Source organism: Cololabis saira, chromosome 7, assembly GCF_033807715.1.
Source record: "Cololabis saira isolate AMF1-May2022 chromosome 7, fColSai1.1, whole genome shotgun sequence".
Classification (NCBI taxonomy): domain Eukaryota; kingdom Metazoa; phylum Chordata; class Actinopteri; order Beloniformes; family Belonidae; genus Cololabis; species Cololabis saira.
In genome coordinates, this window is record NC_084593.1 from 6,403,443 (window position 1) to 6,422,529 (window position 19,087).

A 19,087-nucleotide genomic window follows, 5' to 3' on the forward strand; every position below is an offset into this window, starting at 1 on the left:
ACTCTTGCGCTGCGGTAGCACATACACGATGAATGGGAAAGCCGGCGGCGGTCGCCGCTTTGCGCCCTCCTGAAAGGGGCTTAATACTGTTGGCCCCTGAAGGTTACATTTGGCCCCATAATGGCCCCTGTTTCAGAAAAATCCTAGAACCGCCAGTGCCAAGTTTTGTTACCCGCAGCTGCGCTGAGACGCAAAAAAAAAAAAGAAGCTGTGCTGAGAGAGACCCTGTCGTGCAGCGCGGCTGTACGCAGAGATTGTATGAGGTGAAGTGAAGTGAGACGCCTCACTCCATTGGGAAAAAAACGTCTGGTGACAATTGCCGACAATTTTGATTATCGCTTTTTGTCGACAACGTCGACGAATCGTTGCAGCCCTAATTATGATCGGAACACAAGCCATTCCACGGCCCGGTAGTAACGCCTCTACGGACCGGTACCGGTCCGGGGACCGGGGGTTGGGAATCACGGCTCTAAATAACATTCTTTGTTCTGAACCAATCTCATCAGGAAAAACCTGTTCATGCCATTGCTTCTCCACAGGAGTGCCCCAAGGCTCAGTGCTTGGCCCCCTTCGCTTTATATACACCAACTCACATTAATCTGCTCGCGTGGCTTCTCATGTCGCTGTTACGTAGATTATATGCATCTATTCAAGTGACCCCACGGTCTCTTGTCAAATGTCACTTGTCAAATGTCAATCAACCACAGCATCAACATAAATATTGCCTCTACTGCCATTGCTCCTGCCAGGTTAGACAGAATCTGGGTGTCACGATTGATGACCCGTTATTCTTCTTTGACCACTTTGCTTCTGTATCCCGGTCGTGCTTCTTTGTGCTTTAGAAAAATTTAGGAATTACCCGAATGAACTCCCGGTACCGGCTCTGGTTACATCCCATCTCGAGTACTAGAATGCCCTCCGAACTGGCCGACCATCTTTCTCAATAAAACATCAACACTATTCGACGTTTTAATTGCACTCATTTAGTAACATTTCTAAACCAAAACACTGAGTTTGTGGTCATGAAAATATCACATTTTTAAAGCTTCTCTTTTCAAAATTTAGCAGCTCCAAATGGCTGAAGGATTTCAGTATTGTAAAATCGAACACTTAAATTCCCAGACTTCATGCATCATCTTGTAACTCACATGAATAGTTGTTTTCATGTGAGTGGTCACGGTCTCTTCACAAATGTCACTTGTCAAATGTCAATCAACCACAGCATCAACATAAATATTGCCTCTACTTCCGTCAGTCCTGCCAGGTTACAAAGAATCTGGGTGTCAGAATTGATGACCCGTTATCCTTCTCTGACCACATTGCTTCTGTATCCCGGTTGTGCTTCTTTGTGCTTTAGAAAAATCATGAATTACCCGACTCAACTCCCGGTACCGGCTCTTGTTACATCCCCTCTCGAGTACTAGAATGCCCTCCGAGCTGGCTTACCAGCTTTCTCAATAAAACATCAACAATATTCCACGTTTTAATTGCACTCATTTAGTAACATTTCTAAACCAAAACACTGAGTTTGTGGTCATGAAAATATCACATTTTTAAAGCTTCACTTTTAAAAATTTAGCAGCTCAAAATGGCAGAAGGATGTCAGTATTGTACAATCGAACACTTAAATTCCCAGACTTCAGGCATCATCTTGTCACTCATCTGAATAAAGCTTTGTTTTACACTGAAATGTTATCTGCGAAAAGTCCACGTATTTACACATGAAATGTGGCCCAGTGGCCTAATGGATAAGGCATCAGCCTCCGGAGCTGGGGATTGTGGGTTCAAGTCCCACCTGGGTTATACAAGTTCCAGTATTACAAATAGCCATTTGTCAATGATTGCTTGATGGTACTCATTTAACCTCAGCATACTGCTATCATTACTCTAAATCACATTCTTTGTTCTGAACCAATCTCATCAGGAAAAACCTGTTCATGCCATTGCTTCTCCATAGGAGTGCCCCAAGGCTCAGTGCTTGGCCCCCTTCGCTTTATATACACCGACTCACATTAATCTGCTCACGTGGCTTCTCATGTCGCCGTTACGTAGATTATATGCATCTATTCAGGTGACCCCACGGACTCTTCACAAATGTCACTTGTCAAATGTCAATCAACCACAGCATCAACATAAATATTGCCTCTACTTCCGTCGCTCCTGTCAGGTTACAAAGAATCTGGTTGTCACGGTTGATGACCGGATATCCTTCTCTGACCTCATTGCTTCTGTAACCCGGTCGTGCTTCTTTGTGCTTTAGAAAAATCTAGGAATAACCCGACTCAACTCCCGGTACCGGCTCTGCTTACATCCCCTCTCGAGTACTAGAATGCCCTCCGAGCTGGCTTACCAGCTTTCTCAATAAAACATCAACACTATTCCACGTTTTAATCGCACTCATTTAGTAATATTTCTAAACCAAAACACTGAGTTTGTGGTCATAAAAGTATCACATTTTTAAAGCGTCTCTTTTAAAAATTTAGCAGCTCCAAATGGCTGAAGGATTTCAGTATTGTACAATCGAACACTTAAATTCCCAGAGTTCAGGCATCATCTTGTCACTCACATGAATAAAGTTGTTTTCTACTGAAATGTTAGCCGCGAAAAGTCCACATATTTTCACATGAAATGTCGCCCAGTGGCCTAATGGATAAGGCATCAGCCTCCGGAGCTGGGGATTGTGGGTTCAAGTCCCACCTGGGTTATACAAGTTCCAGTATTACAAATAGCCATTCGTCAATGATTGCTTGATGGTACTCATTTAACCTCAGCATACTGCTATCATTACTCTAAATCACATTCTTTGTTCTGAACCAATCTCATCAGGAAAAACCTGTTCATGCCATTGCTTCTCCATAGGAGTGCCCCAAGGATCAGTGCTTGGCCCCCTTCGCTTTATATACACCGACTCACATTAATCTGCTCACGTGGCTTCTCATGTCGCCGTTACGTAGATTATATGCATCTATTCAGGTGACCCCACGGTCTCTTCACAAATGTCACTTGTCAAATGTCAATCAACCACAGCATCAACATAAATATTGCCTCTACTGCCATTGCTCCTGCCAGGTTACAAAGAATCTGGGTGTCACGATTGATGACCCGTTGTCCTTCTCTGACCACATTGCTTCTGTATCCCGGTCGTGCTTCTTTGTGCTTTAGAAAAATCAGGAATTACCCGACTCAACTCCCGGTACCGGCTCTGGTTACATCCCGTCTCGAGTACTAGAATGCCCTCCGATCTGGCCTACCAGCTTTCTCAATAAAACATCAAAAACCATTCCACGTTTTAATTGCACTCATTTAGTAACATTTCTAAACCAAAACACTGCGTTTGTGGTCATAAAAATGTCACATTTTTAAAGCTTCTCTTTTAAAAATTTAGCAGCTCCAAATGGCTGAAGGATGTCAGTATTGTAAAATCGAACACTTAAATTCCCAGAGTTCAGGGATCATCCTGTCACTCACATGAATAAAGTTGTTTTATACTGAAATGTTAGCCGTGAAAAGTCCACGTATTTTCACATGAAATGTGGCCCAGTGGCCTAATGGATAAGGCATCAGCCTCCGGAGCTGGGGATTGTGGGTTCAAGTTCCACCTGGGTTACACGCGTTACAGTATTACAAATAACCATTTGTCAATGATTGCTTGATGGTACTCATTTAACCTCAGCATACTGCTATCATTACTCTAAATAACATTCTTTGTTCTGAACCAATCTCATCAGGAAAAACCTGTTCACGCCATTGCTTCTCCACAGGAGTGCCCCAAGGCTCAGTGCTTGGCCCCCTTCGCTTTATATACACCGACTCACATTAACCTGCTCGCGTGGCTTCTCATGTCGCTGTTACGTAGATTATATGCATCTATTCAGGTGACCCCACGGTCTCTTCACAAATGTCACTTGTCAAATGTCAATCAACCACAGCATCAACATAAATATTGCCTCTACTTCCGTCGCTCCTGCCAGGTTACAAAGAATATGGGTGTCACAATTGATGACCCTTTATCCTTCTCTGACCACATTGCTTCTGTATCCCGGTCGTGCTTCTTTGTGCTTTAGAAAAATCTAGGAATTACCCGACTCAACTCCAGGTACCGGCTCTGGTTACATCCCGTCTCGAGTTCTACAATGCCCTCCGAGCTGGCCTACCAGCTTTCTCAATAAAACATCAACACTATTCCACGTTTTAATTGCACTCATTTAGTAACATTTCTAAACCAAAACACTGAGTTTGTGGTCATAAAAATATAACATTTTTAAAGCTTCTCTTTTAAAAATTTAGCAGCTCCAAATGGCTGAAGGATGTCAGTATTGTACAATTGAACACTTAAATTCCCAGACTTCAGGCATCATCTTGTCACTCATCTGAATAAAGCTCTGTTTTACACTGAAATGTTATCCGTGAAAAGTCCACGTATTTTCGCATGAAATGTGGCCCAGTGGCCTAATGGATAAGGCATCAGCCTCCGGAGCTGGGGATTGTGGGTTCAAGTCCCACCTGGGTTATACGAGTTACAGTATTACGAACAACCATTTGTCAATGATTGCTTGATGGTACTCATTTAACCACAGCATACTGCTATCATTACTCTAAATAACATTCTTTGTTCAGAACCAATCTCATCTGGAAAAACCTGTTCATGCCATTGCTTCTCCACAGGAGTGCCACAAGGCTCAGTGCTTGGCCCCCTTCACTTTATATACACCGACTCACATTAATCTGCTCACGTGGCTTCTCATGTCACTGTTACGTAGAATATATGCATCTATTCTGGTGACCCCACGGTCTCTTCACAAATGTCAATCAACCAAAGCATCAACATAAATATTGCCTCTATTGCCGTTGCTTCGTCCAGGTTACAAAGAATCTGGGTGTCACGATTGATGACCCGTTATCCTTCTCTAACCACATTGCTTCTGTATCCCGGTCGTGCTTCTTTGTTCTTTAGAAAAATCAGGAATTACCCGACTCAACTCCCAGTACCGGCTCTGGTTACATCCCGTCTCAAGTACTACAATGCCCTCCGAACTGGCCTACCAGCTTTCTCAATAAAACATCAACACTATTCCACATTTTAATTGCACTCATTTAGTAACATTTCTAAACCAAAACATTGAGTTTGTGGTCATGAAAATATTAGCAGGTCCAAATGGCTGAAGGATTTCAGTATTGTAAAATCGAACACTGTAAATTTGCTATTTTTATTTACTATTTTTGTTTATTTATTATTTATGAGTATCTGCTACTGGGGTGCAGAGGTTTGGTTGGGCGAGTGTGTTTACTGTTGGAGGTGGCCTTTACTAAATCACCTGTCAGCTCAGGTCCACTGGTGTGGGAGGAGTTGGAGCTGCTGCAGGTGTGCTGATGGAGAGCGACACCCACCTCTACCGGGAGGCAACCAGAGGAAACTTCTCCCCTACAAAACTGCTGCTGGAGCAGTGCTCTTTGTCAGTCGTCTCACACCACCTCATGTGTGAAGACGTGCTGTCCGTTCTGGCTGTTGTGTGAGCTTTGAGGCCAAATGTTTGGTTTCCCTCAGCCTTTCTGCCCAAGCAGTTTGGTTCCTGCTAAATCTTGTTGGTTGTATCACTTGTGAATGGAAGCAGTAAGGTAAATATTAGATGGCTCCAACGCCTGACTGATGTAAAAGCCTAATTTTTTGAGGATTGATTTAGAGTAGTTAGTTTAGTATAGTTAATTTTGTTGTAATTTTGTTTTGGTTAAAGGTTAGGTTTAGTTAGTGGATTTATTATTTTAAGGTTAGGGTCCAGTTCTTTTTGCTTATTTCTTTGGTTTCCGTTGGAGTCATTTTCTTTATATAAACTTTAGTTCTTTGGGTTTAAATTGTAAACTGCTTTCCATTACTGTTGTAAATAATCACTTGCATAATTTTCAACCTGAACAAAAGAACCATCGGTCAAAATAAAACATGTCTTTACTCGCAAAACATGCCTTTCATTTACATATTCTGTGATCCCTAGTAGCAGAGTACGTAATATGGGGGCTCGTCTATTTTTAAAGGCATGGTTGGTGAGAAAAGTTGTGTTCTATTTGGCAAGGTTAGGATTGTAAACGCTTTTTTTGTGGGTTAAAGGCAGAAATGGTGGTCTTTGATTTGGAGGATTTTGTGGGTGATCCCACCATTGGCAAATTCGATGCTTGTCGCAAAGATGACTTAATAGTCATTGCGAATAACTACGGGATTGTAGTGAATGAGGCCTTGGTTAAACGGAAAATTAAGGATTTGATTTTTGTGAAGCTGGTGGACATGGGGGTACTGGTGGTTCCGGCAGTGGTTGAGCAGGAGGAGGTGAAGGAGGAGGAGGCCGAGATGTGGCGCTAAGAGTTGGCGCAGAGGATAGGCCCGAATTGGGAGGTACAGTGGAGCCCGAAAAAGTCGTGGCAGCAGCGGCAACACTGACTCCCGGCCTGGCGTCACCGGGCCTAGAATCAAGCTCGGACTCGGCCGACTCAGGGAGTTCCAGAAGTAGCTCTGCGAGAGCTAAGGCAAGGGTGCGCATAGCGCGCCTTCAGACCGAACAGCGAGAGCGGGAGAGAGATCGAGAGGAGAAAGAGAGAGACCGGGAGCGGTCCTTTCAGGTTGAGCTAAGGAGGCTCCAAATAGAATCGGAGACAAAAATCTGCATCCGCCAGCTGGAGCTGGAAAGTGAGAATCAGCGGGCTGCTATGTTTGCTAACTTGTCTGGTGTCTCTCTCTCCCCGCCCGCAACCACTGTGACTGTGGCTGCAGTCACACAAACTTCATCATCGTCATCGCTCTATGCCGGTCCCGTTACCAGTGCTACCCCGGGTCCAAATCTGGGTACAGCTTCTCCTTTCAATGTTTCCAAAAATATTGGCCTTGTTCCTACTTTCCTTGAGTCTGAAATTGACTCGTATTTTGGGGCATTTGAGCGTGTGGCTACTGCCTTACGCTGGCCCAAGGACGATTGGTCCATTTTGTTGCAGTGTAAATTGCACGGCAAGGCGCAGGAGGCTATCGCCACCCTCTCTGTTCAGGAACGTATGCAATACGATATAGTCAAAGCCACTGTATTGAGAGCATTTGAGATGGTTCCTGAACATTCTAAACAGAAGTTTAGACAGCATGTCAAGGGCTCGAGTCAAACTTTTGTGCAGTTCTCTAGAGAGAAAGAGAGCCTTTTTGACAGGTGGTGTGTGGCCAGCAATGTAACTGATTTCAAACAGCTCCATGAGCTCATATTATTGGAGGAATTTAAGAAATGTGTTCCTGAGCGTATAGCTATGCATCTGAATGAACAGAGAGTGACCACTGTGTCCGAGGCCGCGGTTTTTGCCGACGAGTTTGTTCTGACCCACAAAAGCGTTTTCAATGTGAAGCCAGCGAGTTCAGGCTCGCAGAGTAAATCTGGGTACGTGCGTAATAGCGCACAGCAGGCAGGCCAGGCTCCTTCTGAGCACGGCGGAGAAAAGAGAGAGACCGGGAGCGGGTTTGTCATTACTGCAAGAAGCCGGGGCATTTCATTGCAGAGTGCAGGAAAAGAGAGCAGATAAATATTTTTCTAATTCCATTGTGATGCAGGCCCTTGCGGGGGACGAACTGCCTTCTGCTCCTAAAGTGTCGGCACAGCGATCGGGTGTTAACATTAAGGGGGGGAGGGGGTAATCGGCATCCCAAAAGAGAATTTAAATCTGCCGGTTACAAAGGAGAGCCTCATTAAGGCACAGAAAAGTGATCCTACACTGGAAAAATGTTTTGCTGCGGTGGTGAGCGCTGACGCGCTCAAGACAAAACAAATGGGTTATTTCTGTGAAGGGGAACTGCTTATGCGCAAATGGTGTCCTTTTGGCTGTGAGGAATCTGACTGGAGCGCAGTGGTCCAAATTGTGGTCCCAACTGCATACCGGCGGCAGGTCCTGTCATTAGCTCACGATCACAATTGGGCAGGGCATTTGGGTGTGACAAAAACGTATGCACGTATTCTTAAACACTTCTTTTGGCCTGGGTTAAAGAGAGATGTTTCCCAGTATTGTCGCACCTGCCCGACGTGCCAGCTGACTGGCAAGCCGAACCAGACGATTCCTGCTGCGCCGCTCCATCCGATTCCTGCCATGGGGGAACCATTTGAGCGGGTTATCATAGACTGTGTGGGTCCACTGCCGCGCACCAAATCAGGTAATCAATATCTTTTGACTATTATGTGCGCAGCCACTAGATTCCCCGAAGCAGTTCCTCTGCGTAAAATCACCGCCACTTCTGTAATCAAAGCTCTGACTAAGTTTTTTTCTATTTGGGGATTTGCTAAAATAGTTCAGAGTGACCAAGGGAGTAACTTCCTTGTGTGTTCAAACAAGTTATGCAAGTTCTGTCCATTGAGCACGTTGTGTCCAGCGCTTATCACCCCGAGTCCCAGGGTGCGCTGGAGAGGTGGCATCAGACTTTGAAGTCTATGCTCTGTAAATACTGTCTTGACGTTTCACGTTCTTGGGATGAGGGGATCCCATTTGTTCTTTTTGCTGCTCGAGACGCAGTGCAGGAGTCGTTGGGTTTCAGCCCGAACGAGCTCATTTTTGGCGACACGGTTTGCGGTCCTCTCAAGGTCCTCAAGGACAGATTGGGGCGGCAATAGCTCAGGTGGTAGAGCGGGTCGTCCAATGATCCGAAGGTCGGCGGTTCGAATCCCGCTCTGTCCCAGTTTGCTGTCGTAGTGTCCTTGGGCAAGACACCTTACCCACCTTGCCCCGTGTGAATGTGTATGAATGTGTATGAATGTTGGTGGTGGTCGGAGGGGCTGTTCGGCGCGATATGGCAGCCACGCTTCCGTCAGTCTGCCCCAGGGCAGCTGTGGCTACAAATTGTAGCTTACCACCACTGGTGAGAATGTGTATGGATGAATAATGATTTCTGTAAAAGCGCTCTGGGTGCCTAGAAGGGCGCTATATAAAAATCCAAGTCATTATTATTATTATTATTTATGGCCGCGAACGTCTCTCCCCAAATGAATGTGTCTGACTTTGTGAGTAAGTTCCGCGGGCGTCTTAGTAAAGGCTGACACCCTATCTCGGGCTTGGTGTTGAATCTTATCAAACATATTTTTGAGGGCATATGTTTGATTTTGAGGGTGGGGGTGTTACATCCCTGTAAATTTGTATAAAAGCACCGCCCACTGACCAATCAGCTCTCTTGGAAAATGGCATGCCCTTTCAAAGAGAATCCAGTGGAGCTCGGTGCGCGGATTGTGAAGGGATCCCTCCGATCTTCTTGTCATTTTTTTTTCTGTTTGCTGCAAGTAATGTCAATGCTATTTCATTGTGCTTTTGTATACTGATATCATCCTAAAACAGAGAGTGATAGAAACACTAAAGCCTTGTACTTGTTGTACTTCTAAGATATGAAAGTGAGCCTACTTACCGCTTTGAATTATGTTTTTATATTTATTTTTTATTTGCTCCCATGTGCGTTTCACTCCGCTGGGGTTGCAGCTGAAGGAATCAGGCTACAATTGTCATACACGCCATACGAATACATCTAAGCAACACATGCATTTAACAGAATAGACAACTGTAATTATAGTCAGATCTACTTATGCCCTAATGATGGGGCAGTGATGTTTATATCCCTATGAACTTACGCATTTATACAGTCAGCGATCTTTTGCCAGCTGTCTTTCCTGCATTTTGCAGCTGCAACTGTGTTGCTTTTTGCCTGTATTATATGCCTATACTCATCATATTTCCGTAAAATTATTGTTTGCTCTTCGCTACTGAAATAAGCGGCTCTGACAGCAGACTTCTCCATGCTTGCGATTGGTCATGCGCTGAAAACACCCCCCCTTTTATGTGCACGCGCTCATATCCAGATTGGAGAAACCTGGGTTGATATACTGAGTTGATAACCACCGTCGTGTGACCGCTTAGCGTGATTGCAATTGTCCGGGTTAGTGAATCTGGATAAGGAAAAGATATCCTGGGTATGTTGAACTTGCTTCGTAGTACAGGCCCCAGGTTACAAAGAATCTGGGTGTGAGGATTGATGACCCGTTATCCTTCTCTGACCACATTGCTTCTGTATCCCGGTCGTGCTTCTTTGTGCTTTAGAAAAATCAGGAATTACCCGACTCAACTCCCGGTACCGGCTCTGGTTACATCCCGTCTCGAGTACTAGAATGCCCTCCGAGCTACTTTACCAGCTTTCTCAATAAAACATCAACACTATTCCACGTTTTCATTGCACTCATTTAGTAACATTTCTAAACCAAAACACTGGGTTTGTGATCATAAAAATATCACATTTTTAAAGCTTCTCTTGTAATAATTTAGCAGCTCCAAATGGCTGAAGGATTTCAGTATTTTAAAATCGAACACATAATTTCCCAGACTTCAGGCATCATCTTGACACTCACCTGAATGAAGTTGTTTTATACTGAAATGTTATCTGCGAAAAGTCCACGTATTTTCACATGAAATCTGGCCCAGTGGCCTAATGGATAAGGCATCAGCCTCCGGAGCTGGGGATTGTGGGTTCAAGTCCCACCTGGGTTATAGGAGTTACAGTATTACAAATAACCATTTGTCAATGATTCCTTGATGTTACTCATTTAACCTCAGCATACTGCTATCATTACTCTACAAAACATTCTTTGTTCTGAACCAATCTCTTCAGGAAAAACCGGTTCATGCCATTGCTTCTCCACGGGAGTGCCCCAAGGCTCAGTGCTTGGCCCCCTTTGCTTTATATACACCGACTCACATTAATCTGCTGACGTGGCTTCTCTTGTCACTGTTACATAGATTATATGCATCTATTGAGGTGACCCTACGGTCTCTTCACAAATGTCACTTGTCAAATGTCAATCAACCACAGCATCAACATAAGTATTGCCTCTACTTCCGTCGCTCCTGCCAGGTTACAAAGAATCTGGATGTCACGATTGATGACCCGTGATCCTTCTCTGACCACATTGTTTCTGTATCCCGGTCGTGCTTCTTTGTGCTTTAGAAAAATCAGGAATTACCTGACTCAACTCCCCGTACTGGCTCTGGTTACATCCCGTCTAGGGTACTACAATGCCCTCCGAGCTGGCTTACCAGCTTTCTCAATAAAACATCAACACTATTCCACATTTTAATTGCACTCATTTAGTAACATTTCTAAACCAAAACATTGAGTTTGTGGTCATGAAAACATCACATTTTTAAAGTTTCTTTTTTTTTAATTTAGCAGCTCCAAATGGATGAAGGATTTGAGTATTGTAAAATCGAACACTTAAATTCCCAGAGTTCAGGCATCATCTTGTCACTCACATGAATAAAGTTGTTTTATAATGAAATGTTAGCCGCGAAAAGTCCACATATTTTCCCATGAAATGTGGCCCAGTGGCCTAATGGATAAGGCATCAGCCTCCGGAGCTGGGGATTGTGGGTTCAAGTCCCACCTGGGTTATAGGAGTTACAGTATTACAAATAACCATTTGACATTGATTGCTTGATGGTACTCATTTAACCTCAGCATACTGCTATCATTACTCTAAATCAGATTCTTTCTTCTGAACCAACCTCATCAGGAAAAACCTGTTCATGCCATTGCTTCTCCACAGGAGTGCCCCAAGGCTCAGTGCTTGGCCCCCTTCACTTTATATACACCGACTCACATTAATCTGCTCACGTGGCTTCTCATGTCGCTGTTACGTAGATTATATGCATCTATTCAGGTGACCCCACGGTCTCTTCACAAATGTCAATCAACCACAGCATCAACATAAATATTGCCTCTACTGTCATTGCTCCTGTCAGGTTTTAAAGAATCTGGGTGTCACAATTGATGACCCGTTATCCTTGTCTGACCACATTGCTTCTGTATCCCGGTCGTGCTTCCTTGTGCGTTAGAAAAATCTAGGAAATTACCCGACTCAACTCCGGGTACCGGTTTTGGTTACATCCCGTCTCGAGTACTAGAATGCCCTCCGAGCTGGCTTACCAGCTTTCTCAATGAAATATCAACACTATTCCACGTTTTAATTGCACTCATTTAGTAACATTTCTAAACCAAAACACTGATTTCGTGGTCATAAAAATATCACATTTTTAAACCTTCTTTTTTCAAAATTTAGCAGCTCCAAATGGCTGAAGGATGTCAGTATTGTACAATCGAACACGAAATTTCCCAGACTTCAGGCATCATCTTGTCACTCATCTGAATAATGCTCTGTTTTAAACTGAAATGTTATCTGCGAAAAGTCCACGTATTTCCACATGAAATGTGGCCCAGTGGCCTAATGGATAAGGCATCAGCCTTCGGAGCTGGGGATTGTGGGTTCAAGTCCCACCTGGGTTACATGAGTTAGAGTATTACAAATAACCATTTGTCAATGATTGCTTGATGGTACTCATTTAACCTCAGCATACTGCTATCATTACTCTAAATCACATTCTTTGTTCTGAACCAATCTCTTCAGGAAAAACCGGTTCATGCCATTGCTTCTCCACGGGAGTGCCCCAAGGCTCAGTGCTTGGCCCCCTTCGCTTTATATACACGACTCACATTAATCTGCTCGCGTGGCTTCTCATGTCGCTGTTACGTAGATTATATGCATCTATTCAGTTGACCCAACGGTCTCTTCACAAATGTCACTTGTCAAATGTCAATCAACCACAGCATCAACATAAATATTGCCTCTACTTCCGTCGCTCCTGCCAGGTTACAAAGAATCTGGATGTCAGGATTGATGACCCGTTATCCTTCTCTGACCACATTGCTTCTGTATCCCGGTCGTACTTCTTTGTGCTTTAGAAAAATCTAGGTATTACCCGAATCAACTCCCGGTACCGGCTCTGGTTACATCCGGCCTCAAGCACTAGAATGCCCTCCGAACCGGCTTACCAGCTTTCTCAATAAAACATCAACACTATTCCACATTTTAATTGCACTCATTTAGTACCATTTCTAAACCAAAACATTGAGTTTGTGGTCATGAAAATATCACAATTTTAAAGCTTCTTTTTTTTTTTAATTTAGCAGCTCCAAATGGCTGAAGGATTTCAGTATTGTAAAATCGAACACTTAAATTTCCAGACTTCAGGCATCATCTTGTCACTCACATGAATAAAGTAGTTTTATACTGAAATGTGAGCCGCGAAAAGTCCACATATTTTCACAAGAAATGTGGCCCAGTGGCCTAATGGATAAGGCATCAGCCTCCGGAGCTGGGGATTGTGGGTTCAAGTCCCACCTGGGTTATAGGAGTTACAGTATTACAAATAATCATATGTCAATGATTGCTAGATGTTACTCATTTAACCACAGCATACTTTTATCATTACTCTAAATGACATTCTTTGTTCTGAACCAATCTCTTCAGGAAAAACCTGTTCATGCCATTGCTTCTCCACAGGAGTGCCCCAAGGCTCAGTGCTTGGCCCCCTTCGCTTTATATACACCGACTCACGTTAATCTGCCCACGTAGCTTTTCATGTCGCCGTTACGTAGATTATATGCATCTATTCAGGTGACCCCACGGTCTCTTCACAAGTGTCACTTGTCAAATGTCAATCAACCACAGCATCAACATAAATATTGCCTCTACTTCCGTCGCTCCTGCCAGGTTACAAAGAATCTGGATGTCACGATTACAACCCGTTATCCTTCTCTGACCACATTGCTTCTGTATCCCGGTTGTGCTTCTTTGTGCTTTAGAAAAATCAGGAATTACCCGACTCAACTCCCGGTACCGGCTCTGGTTACATCCCGTCTTGAGTACTAGAATGCCCTCCGAGCTGGCTTAACAGCTTTCTCAATAAAACATCAACACTATTCCACGTTTTAATTGCACTTATTTAGTAACATTTCTAAACCAAAACACTGAGTTGGTGGTCATAAAAATATCAAATTTTTAAAGCTTCTCTTTTCAAAATTTAGCAGCTCCAAATGGCAGAAGGATGTCAGTATTGTACAATCGAACACTAAATTTCCCAGACTTCAGGCATCATCTTGTCACTCACATGAATAAAGTTGTTTTATACTGAAATGTTAGCCGCGAAAAGTCCACATATTTTCACAAGAAATGTGGCCCAGTGGCCTAATGGATAAGGCATAAGGCTCCGGAGCTGGGGATTGTGGGTTCAAGTCCCACCTGGATTACAATATTACAAATAACCATTTGTTAATGATTGCTTGATGGTACTCACTTAACGTCAGCATACTGCTATCATTACTCTAAATCACATTCTTTGTTCTGAACCAATCTCATCAGGAAAAACCTGTTCATGCCATTGCTTCTCCACAGGAGTGCCCCAAAGCTCAGTGCTTGGCCCCCTTCGCTTTATATACACGACTCACATTAATCTGCTCGCGTGGCTTCTCATGTCGCTGTTACGTAGATTATATGCATCTATTCAGTTGACCCAACGGTCTCTTCACAAATGTCACTTGTCAAATGTCAATCAACCACAGCATCAACATAAATATTGCCTCTACTGCCATTGCTCCTGCCAGGTTACAAAGAATCTGGGTGTCACGATTGATGACCCGTTATCCTTTTCTGACCACATTGCTTCTGTATCCCGGTCGTGCTTCTTTGTGCTTTAGAAAAATCTAGGAATTACCCCGCTCAACTCCCAGTACCGGCTCTGGTTAAATCCCGTCTCGAGTACTAGAATGCCCTCCGAGCTGGCCTACCAGATTTCTCAATAAAACATCAACACAATTCCACGTTTTATTTGCACTCATTTAGTAACATTTCTAAACCAAAACACTGAGTTTGTGGTCATAAAAATATCATATTTTTAAAGCTTCTCTTTTAAAAATTTAGCAGCTCCAAATGGCTGAAGGATTTTAGTATTGTAAAATCGAACACTTAAATTCCCAGACTTCAGGCATCATCTTGTCACTCACATGAATAGTGTTTTATACTGAAATGTTAGCCGCGAAAAGTCCACGTATTTTCATATGAAATGTAGCCCAGTGGCCTAATGGATAAGGCATCAGCCTCCGGAGCTGGGGATTGTGGGTTCAAGTCCCACCTGGGTTATACGAGTTACCGTATTACAAATAACCATGTGTCAATGATTGCTTGATGGTACTCATTTAACCTCAGCATACTGCTATCATTCCTCTAAATCACATCCTTTGTTCTGAACCAAACTCATCAGGAAAAACCTGTTCATGCTATTGCTTCTCCACAGGAGTGCCCCAAGGCTCCGTGCTTGGCCCCCTTCACTTTATATACACAGACTCACATTAATCTGCTCACGTGGCTTCTCATGTTGCTGTTACGTAGATTATATGCATCTATTCAGGTGACCCCACGGTCTCTTCACAAGTGTCACTTGTCAAATGTCAATCAACCACAGCATCAACATAAATATTGCCTCTACTTCCGTCGCTCCTGCCAGGTTACAAAGAATCTGGATGTCAGGACTGATGACCCGTTATCCTTCTCTGACCACATTGCTTCTGTATCCCGGTCCTGCTTCTTTGTGCTTTAGAAAAATCAGGAATTACCCGACTCAACTCCCGGTACCGGCTCTGGTTACATCCCGTCTTGAGTACTAGAATGCCCTCCGAGCTGGCTTACCAGCTTTCTCAATAAAACATCAACACTATTCCACATTTTAATTGCACTCATTTAGTACCATTTCTAAACCAAAACATTGAGTTTGTGGTCATGAAAATATCACATTTTTAAAGCTTTTTTTTTTTTTAAATTTAGCAGCTCCAAATGGCTGAAGGATTTCAGTATTGTAAAATCGAACACTTAAATTTCCATTTTGTCATTTGTCAATGATTGCTTGATGGTACTCATTTAACCTCAGCATACTGCTATCATTACTCTAAATCACATTCTTTGTTCTGAACCAATCTCATCAGGAAAAACCTGTTCATGCCATTGCTTCTCCACAGGAGTGCCCCAAAGCTCAGTGCTTGGCCCCCTTCGCTTTATATACACCGACTCACATTAATCTGCTTGCGTGGCTTCTCATGTCGCTGTTACGTAGATTATATGCATCTATTCAGTTGACCCCACGGTCTCTTCACAAATGTCACTTGTCAAATGTCAATCAACCACAGCATCAACATAAATATTGCCTCTACTTCCGTCGCTCCTGCCAGGTTACAAAGAATCTGGATGTCAGGACTGATGACCCGTTATCCTTCTCTGACCACATTGCTTCTGTATCCCGGTCGTGCTTCTTTGTGCTTTAGAAAAATCTAGGTATTACCCGAATCAACTCCCGGTACCGGCTCTGGATACATCCCGTCTCAAGTACTAGAATGCCCTCCGAACTGGCCGACCATCTTTCTCAATAAAACATCAACACAATTCCACGTTTTAAATGCACTCATTTAGTACCATTTCTAAACCAAAACATTGAGTTTGTGGTCATGAAAATATCACATTTTTAAACCTTCTCTTTTCAAAATTTAGCAGCTCCAAATGGCAGAACGATGTCAGTATTGTACAATCGAACACTTAAATTCCCAGACTTCAGGCATCATCTTGTCACTCACATGAATAAAGTTATTTTATACTGAAATGTTAGCCGCGAAAAGTCCACGTATTTTCACAAGAAACGTGGCCCAGTGGCCTAATGGATAAGGCATCAGCCTCCGGAGCTGGGGATTGTGGGTACAAGTCCCACCTGGGTTACAATATTACAAATAACCATTTGTCAATGATTGCTTGATGGTACTCATTTAACCTCAGCATACTGCTATCATTAATCTAAATAACATTCTTTGTTCTGAACCAATCTCTTCAGGAAAAACCGGTTCATGCCATTGCTTCTCCACGGGAGTGCCCCAAGGCTCAGTGCTTGGCCCCCCTTCGCTTTATATACACCGACTCACATTGATCTGCTGACGTGGCTTCTCTTGTCACTGTTACATAGATTATATGCATCTATTGAGGTGACCCCACGGTCTCTTCACAAATGTCACTTGTCAAATGTCAATCAACCACAGCATCAACATAAGTATTGCCTCTACTTCCGTCGCTCCTGCCAGGTTACAAAGAATCTGGATGTCACGATTGATGACCCGTTATCCTTCTCTGACCACATTGTTTCTGTATCCCGGTCTTGCTTCTTTGTGCTTTAGAAAAATCAGGAATTACCCGACTCAACCCCCGGTACCGGCTCTGGTTACATCCCGTCTCGAGTACTAGAATGCCCTCCGAACCGGCTTACCAGCTTTCTCAATAAAACATCAACACTATTCCACATTTTAATTGCACTCATTTAGTACCATTTCTAAACCAAAACATTGAGTTTGTGGTCATGAAAATATCACATTTTTAAACCTTCTCTTTTCAAAATTTAGCAGCTCCAAATGGCAGAACGATGTCAGTATTGTACAATCGAACACTTAAATTCCCAGACTTCAGGCATCATCTTGTCACTCACATGAATAAAGTTATTTTATACTGAAATGTTAGCCGCGAAAAGTCCACGTATTTTCACAAGAAACGTGGCCCAGTGGCCTAATGGATAAGGCATCAGCCTCCGGAGCTGGGGATTGTGGGTTCAAGTCCCACCTGGGTTACAATATTACAAATAACCATTTGTCAATGATTGCTTGATGGTACTCATTTAACCTCAGCATACTGCTATCATTACTCTAAATCACATTCTTTGTTCTGAACCAATCTCATCAGGAAAAACCTGTTCATGCCATTGCTTCTCAACAGGAGTGCCCCAAGGCTCAGTGCTTGGCCCCCTTCGCTTTATATACACCGACTCACAATCTGCTCGCGTGGTTTCTCATGTCGGTGTTACGTAGATTATATGCATCTATTCAGTTGACCCCACGGTCTCTTCACAAATGTCACTTGTCAAATGTCAATCATACACAGCATCAACATAAATATTGCCTCTACTGCCATTGCTCCTGCCAGGTTACAAAGAATCTGGGTGTCACGATTGATGACCCGTTATCCTTCTCTGACCACATTGCTTCTGTATCCCGGTAGTGCTTCTTTGTGCTTTAGAAAAATCAGGAATTACCCGACTCAACTCCCGGTACCGGCTCTGGCTACATCCCGTCTCAAGTACTAGAATGCCCTCCGAAATGGCCGACCATCTTTCTCAATAAAACATCAACACAATTCCACATTTTAATTGCACTCATTTAGTAACATTTCTAAACCAAAACACTGAGTTTGTGGTCATAAAAATATCACATTTTTAAAGCTTCTCTTTTCAAAATTTAGCAGCTCCAAATGGCTGAAGGATGTCAGTATTGTACAATCGAACACTTAATTTCCCAGACTTCAGGCATCATCTTGTCCCTCATCTGAATAAAGCTCTGTTTTAAACTGAAATGTTATCTGCGAAAAGTCCACGTATTTTCACAAGAAACGTGGCCCAGTGGCCTAATGGATAAGGCATCAGCCTCCGGAGCTGGGGATTGTGGGTTCAAGTCCCACCTGGGTTACAATATTACAAATAACCATTTGTCAATGATTGCTTGATGGTACTCATTTAACCTCAGCATACTGCTATCATTACTCTAAATCACATTCTTTGTTCTGAACCAATCTCATCAGGAAAAACCTGTTCATGCCATTGCTTCTCCACAGGAGAGCCCCAAGGCTCAGTGCTTGGCCCCCGGCCCTTCGCTTTATATACACCGATTCACATTAATCTGCTTGCGTGGCTTCTCATGTCGCTGTTACGTAGATTATATGCATCTATTCAGTTGACCCCACGGTCTCTTCACAAATGTCACTTGTCAAATGTCAATCAACCACAGCATCAACATAAATATTGCCTCTACTTCCGTCGCTCCTGCCAGGTTACAAAGAATCTGGATGTCACGATTGATGACCCGTTATCCTTCTCTGACCACATTGTTTCTGTATTCCGGTCGTGCTTCTTTGTGCTTTAGAAAAATCAGGAATTACCCGACTCAACTCCCGGTACCGGCTCTGGTTACATCCCGTCTCGAGTACTAGAATGCCCTCCGAGCTGGCTTACCAGCTTTTTCAATAAAACATCAACACTATTCCACATTTTAATTGCACTCATTTAGTACCATTTCTAAACCAAAACATTGAGTTTGTGGTCATGAAAATATCACATTTTTAAACCTTCTCTTTTCAAA

The 19,087-nt window shown here is 43.3% G+C and overlaps 11 non-coding genes across 11 annotated transcripts; all 11 read left to right on the forward strand.

The window, feature by feature from the left end:
- Positions 1-1,730: 1,730 nt before the first annotated feature.
- Positions 1,731-1,803, forward strand: trnar-ccg (transfer RNA arginine (anticodon CCG)). The gene has a single exon. It is a non-coding gene; the product is annotated as a tRNA-Arg (tRNA).
- An 829-nt stretch (positions 1,804-2,632) lies between these two features.
- Positions 2,633-2,705, forward strand: trnar-ccg (transfer RNA arginine (anticodon CCG)). Its single transcript has one exon. It is a non-coding gene; the product is annotated as a tRNA-Arg (tRNA).
- An 829-nt stretch (positions 2,706-3,534) lies between these two features.
- trnar-ccg (transfer RNA arginine (anticodon CCG)) lies at positions 3,535-3,607 on the forward strand. Its single transcript has one exon. It is a non-coding gene; the product is annotated as a tRNA-Arg (tRNA).
- An 831-nt stretch (positions 3,608-4,438) lies between these two features.
- trnar-ccg (transfer RNA arginine (anticodon CCG)) lies at positions 4,439-4,511 on the forward strand. The gene has a single exon. It is a non-coding gene; the product is annotated as a tRNA-Arg (tRNA).
- A 5,946-nt stretch (positions 4,512-10,457) lies between these two features.
- trnar-ccg (transfer RNA arginine (anticodon CCG)) lies at positions 10,458-10,530 on the forward strand. The gene has a single exon. It is a non-coding gene; the product is annotated as a tRNA-Arg (tRNA).
- An 828-nt stretch (positions 10,531-11,358) lies between these two features.
- trnar-ccg (transfer RNA arginine (anticodon CCG)) lies at positions 11,359-11,431 on the forward strand. Its single transcript has one exon. It is a non-coding gene; the product is annotated as a tRNA-Arg (tRNA).
- An 818-nt stretch (positions 11,432-12,249) lies between these two features.
- On the forward strand, positions 12,250-12,322 carry trnar-ucg (transfer RNA arginine (anticodon UCG)). The gene has a single exon. It is a non-coding gene; the product is annotated as a tRNA-Arg (tRNA).
- Positions 12,323-13,152: 830 nt separating this feature from the next.
- On the forward strand, positions 13,153-13,225 carry trnar-ccg (transfer RNA arginine (anticodon CCG)). Its single transcript has one exon. It is a non-coding gene; the product is annotated as a tRNA-Arg (tRNA).
- A 1,716-nt stretch (positions 13,226-14,941) lies between these two features.
- trnar-ccg (transfer RNA arginine (anticodon CCG)) lies at positions 14,942-15,014 on the forward strand. Its single transcript has one exon. It is a non-coding gene; the product is annotated as a tRNA-Arg (tRNA).
- A 2,440-nt stretch (positions 15,015-17,454) lies between these two features.
- trnar-ccg (transfer RNA arginine (anticodon CCG)) lies at positions 17,455-17,527 on the forward strand. Its single transcript has one exon. It is a non-coding gene; the product is annotated as a tRNA-Arg (tRNA).
- An 818-nt stretch (positions 17,528-18,345) lies between these two features.
- trnar-ccg (transfer RNA arginine (anticodon CCG)) lies at positions 18,346-18,418 on the forward strand. Its single transcript has one exon. It is a non-coding gene; the product is annotated as a tRNA-Arg (tRNA).
- Positions 18,419-19,087: the final 669 nt, after the last annotated feature.